Source organism: Pituophis catenifer, unplaced genomic scaffold (genome assembly GCF_029215685.1).
Source record: "Pituophis catenifer annectens isolate HBS135680 unplaced genomic scaffold, rPitCat1.0.hap2 SCAF_139, whole genome shotgun sequence".
Lineage (NCBI taxonomy): Eukaryota > Metazoa > Chordata > Lepidosauria > Squamata > Colubridae > Pituophis > Pituophis catenifer.
In genome coordinates this window covers 42,501-47,500 of record NW_027257019.1, presented here as the reverse complement: position 1 = coordinate 47,500, position 5,000 = coordinate 42,501, and positions in this window count along the sequence as shown.

The window sequence follows — 5,000 nt, the reverse complement described above, 5'->3', positions numbered from 1 at the left end:
ATCCCGGCTCCGGCGCCGCGGGCCTCGGTCGGGGACCTCCGCCTTCGCCTCGGTGCCCACGCCGGACCCCGGGGGTGTCCGCGCCGGGCAGTCTTCCCGGTCTACCGGGGCCCCGGCCGGATCAGCCTTTCTGTTTCCCCCGCCACGATGGATGCACGGGATCCCGGCTCCGGGTCCGCGGGCCTCGGTCGGGGACCTCCGCCGTCGCCTCGGTGCCCACGCCGGACCCCGGGGGTGCCCGAGACGGGGAGAGGGCCGGGTCTACCGGGACGGCCTCGGGCGGGTCCGGCTTACCGGGGCCCCGGCCGGATCAGCCTTTCTGTTTCCCCCGCCACGATGGATGCACGGGATCCCGGCTCCGGGTCCGCGGGCCTCGGTCGGGGACCTCCGCCGTCGCCTCGGTGCCCACGCCGGACCCCGGGGGTGCCCGAGACGGGGAGAGGGCCGGGTCTACCGGGACGGCCTCGGGCGGGTCCGGCTTACCGGGGCCCCGGCCGGATCAGCCTTTCTGTTTCCCCCGCCACGATGGATGCACGGGATCCCGGCTCCGGGTCCGCGGGCCTCGGTCGGGGACCTCCGCCGTCGCCTCGGCGCCCCCGCCGGACCCCGGGGGTGCCCGCGACGGGCAGTCGTCCCGGTCTACCGGGGCCCCGGCCGGATCAGCCTTTCTGTTTCCCCCGCCACGATGGATGCACGGGATCCCGGCTCCGGCGCCGCGGACCTCGGTCGGGGACCTCCGCCGTCGCCTCGGTGCCCCCGCCGGACCCCGGGGGTGTCCGCGCCGGGCAGTCTTCCCGGTCTACCGGGGCCCCGGCCGGATCAGCCTTTCTGTTTCCCCCGCCACGATGGATGCACGGGATCCCGGCTCCGGGTCCGCGGGCCTCGGTCGGGGACCTCCGCCGTCGCCTCGGCGCCCCCGCCGGACCCCGGGGGTGCCCGCGACGGGCAGTCGTCCCGGTCTACCGGGGCCCCGGCCGGATCAGCCTTTCTGTTTCCCCCGCCACGATGGATGCACGGGATCCCGGCTCCGGCGCCGCGGACCTCGGTCGGGGACCTCCGCCGTCGCCTCGGTGCCCCCGCCGGACCCCGGGGGTGTCCGCGCCGGGCAGTCTTCCCGGTCTACCGGGGCCCCGGCCGGATCAGCCTTTCTGTTTCCCCCGCCACGATGGATGCACGGGATCCCGGCTCCGGGTCCGCGGGCCTCGGTCGGGGACCTCCGCCGTCGCCTCGGTGCCCACGCCGGACCCCGGGGGTGCCCGAGACGGGGAGAGGGCCGGGTCTACCGGGACGGCCTCGGGCGGGTCCGGCTTACCGGGGCCCCGGCCGGATCAGCCTTTCTGTTTCCCCCGCCACGATGGATGCACGGGATCCCGGCTCCGGGTCCGCGGGCCTCGGTCGGGGACCTCCGCCGTCGCCTCGGCGCCCCCGCCGGACCCCGGGGGTGCCCGCGACGGGCAGTCGTCCCGGTCTACCGGGGCCCCGGCCGGATCAGCCTTTCTGTTTCCCCCGCCACGATGGATGCACGGGATCCCGGCTCCGGCGCCGCGGACCTCGGTCGGGGACCTCCGCCGTCGCCTCGGTGCCCCCGCCGGACCCCGGGGGTGTCCGCGCCGGGCAGTCTTCCCGGTCTACCGGGGCCCCGGCCGGATCAGCCTTTCTGTTTCCCCCGCCACGATGGATGCACGGGATCCCGGCTCCGGGTCCGCGGGCCTCGGTCGGGGACCTCCGCCGTCGCCTCGGCGCCCCCGCCGGACCCCGGGGGTGCCCGCGACGGGCAGTCGTCCCGGTCTACCGGGGCCCCGGCCGGATCAGCCTTTCTGTTTCCCCCGCCACGATGGATGCACGGGATCCCGGCTCCGGCGCCGCGGGCCTCGGTCGGGGACCTCCGCCTTCGCCTCGGTGCCCACGCCGGACCCCGGGGGTGTCCGCGCCGGGCAGTCTTCCCGGTCTACCGGGGCCCCGGCCGGATCAGCCTTTCTGTTTCCCCCGCCACGATGGATGCACGGGATCCCGGCTCCGGGTCCGCGGGCCTCGGTCGGGGACCTCCGCCGTCGCCTCGGTGCCCCCGCCGGACCCCGGGGGTGCCCGCGACGGGCAGTCGTCCCGGTCTACCGGGGCCCCGGCCGGATCAGCCTTTCTGTTTCCCCCGCCACGATGGATGCACGGGATCCCGGCTCCGGGTCCGCGGGCCTCGGTCGGGGACCTCCGCCGTCGCCTCGGTGCCCCCGCCGGACCCCGGGGGTGCCCGCGACGGGCAGTCGTCCCGGTCTACCGGGGCCCCGGCCGGATCAGCCTTTCTGTTTCCCCCGCCACGATGGATGCACGGGATCCCGGCTCCGGCGCCGCGGGCCTCGGTCGGGGACCTCCGCCTTCGCCTCGGTGCCCACGCCGGACCCCGGGGGTGTCCGCGCCGGGCAGTCTTCCCGGTCTACCGGGGCCCCGGCCGGATCAGCCTTTCTGTTTCCCCCGCCACGATGGATGCACGGGATCCCGGCTCCGGCGCCGCGGGCCTCGGTCGGGGACCTCCGCCGTCCCCTCGGTGCCCACGCCGGCCCCCGGGGGTGTCCGCGCCGGGCAGTCGTCCCGGTCTACCGGGACGGCCTTGGGCGGGTCCGGTTTACCCGGGCCTCGGCCGGCCTAGAGTGTTTCTGTTTCCCCGCCTTGATGGATGTACGGGATCCCGGCGCGGGGGCCCCGGGCCTCGGTCGGGGACCTCCGCCGTCGCCTCGGTGCCCGCGCCGGGGCCCTGGGGTGTCCGTGACGGGCAGCCGTCCCGGTCTACCGGGACGCTCGGGCGGGACCGGTTTACCCGGGCCTCGGCCGGACCGGAGTGTTTCCGTTTTCTGCTTCCCTGCCAGGATGGCTGCGAGGGGTTGATTGAAAGAGCTGGTTTGACGTGAAAAGCTTGACTTCAAGTGAAAAGTTTGTTACAATTTCTGCCATCTTCCTTCCTCCAAAGTTTTGGGTGTAGTTTTCCCAGAGGAACCTCTCGTAGGCCTTTCATTTCTCATCTTAACTTCCCTCATTTATTCCATATTTTCCTTCCTCTTGCCGAATGGCCGAATCCAGTCCATTTCTAGTCAAGGAAATTATTCTTATTTCTTGCTGACCTATTTGCTTTGTGGAGCAAGTCGTTCTTAGGTCCCTTTGTTCTTTCTTCAACTTCTTCTGCTCCTTCTCTCGACGCTTTCTCGTCTTGTTCTCTTACTTGGCTCTCTTTTGGCTGTTCTTTCTTCTCCTCCCGTCGTCCGTCCCCACTTTCATCTCTCCATCTTTCCTGTTCTTGGTCATCTCTACGTTGTTTATCAAATAATTCCGCTTTCTCTCTTGAATCTACTCGATATCTTTGCTCTCGCCAGCTCGCCGATATTTCAGCTCGCCGATATTTTGTGCTTTCCCGTCGTGTTTCCCATCCATTGCGATCTCTCTGCTCTCCCTGTCTTCTCGGTAAATCGGAGATGAATTTCTCTGGGCGGGTGGTTTCTCATCGCGTGTCTTGTGTGCGCTCCCTACGTTTCGTCCATCCCGTTTAATATCTATCCCTCCCTCCCTCTCCTTGCTTTCTTCCATTGCTTCTGCTAATATCATTTCCAGAATGATAACCCTGAGCCTGAACCTGAACCTAACCCTAACCCTACAACTTTTCTCCCTAACCCTAACCCTAACCCTAACCCTAACCCTAACCCTAACCCTACAACTTTTCTCCCTAACCCTAACCCTAACCCTAACCCTAACCCTAACCCTAACTCTACAACTTGTTTCTCTAACCCTAACCCTAACCCTAACCCTAACCCCAACCCCAACCCCAACCCTAACCCTAACCCTAACCCTAACCCTAACCCTACAACTTTTCTCCCTAACCCTAACCCTAACCCTAACCCTAACCCCAACCCTAACCCTACAACTGTTTTCTCTAACCCCAACCCTAACCCTATAACTTTTCTCCCTAACCCTAACCCTAACCCTAACCCTAACCCCAACCCTAACCCCAACCCTAACCCTACAACTGTTTTCTCTAACCCTAACCCTAACCCTACAACTTTTCTCCCTAACCCTAACCCTAACCCTAACCCTAACCCCAACCCTAACCCTACAACTGTTTTCTCTAACCCCAACCCTAACCCTATAACTTTTTTCCCTAACCCTAACCCTAACCCTAACCCACACTTTCGACTTAAAACCGTTTTTAGATTTAAAGTCGTCTTTCGACTTAAAGACGGACAGACGGCCCGGTCTACCGGGCCGCTCGGGCAGCCTCGGCCGGACCGGCGTCTCTGTTTCTGTTTCCCTGCCACGATGGATGTCGCGTGCGAGGGGTTGCTTTACATAGCTGGTTTGAAGTTGAAAGCTTCCGTTCTTGCCTAGATCTCTTGCTATCGCAAGCCTTCCGATCCAAGCTCCCATCGCAGTTTCAAGCGTCCTGCTTTCTTGGTTGGGAAAATCGGGGCGGCGAGACCTGACGCTCGCTTCCCCGACCCCGACCCTCACCCTTCTTCGAATGGTCTTTCTAATGCCAGCAGCGCTCAGGGAGAAATGTCACCCCCAGAAGACGAGAGCACAGCTTGCCCAATTCCGGTCTCCACACACCGGACTCGTCGACTTTCAAAACGTATTCCGCTTTTATGATCGTTTTAAAACTAAAACGACGATCCACCGGCGGCGATACTGACATTTAAGCGGAGAGCGGGAAAAGGGGCGGGAAAAAAAAAACTAAGTGCCTCGTTTCGGCGCCGGTCTACTCCGGAAGAGGTCAAAGAAAAGGGGGGGAAAACGAAGTGCCTCCTTTGGACGCCCGTCTACTCGGGAAGGGAGGCGAGGCGAGGCGAGGCCAAAAAAGAAAAGAAAAGAAGAGAAAAGGGGCGGAGGGAAAAAACTAAGTGCCTCGTTTCGGCGCCGGTCTACTCCGGAAGAGGTCAAAGAAAAGGGGGGGAAAACGAAGTGTCTCCTTTGGACGACTGTCTACTCGGGAAGGGAGGCGAGGCCAAAAAAAAAAAAAAAGA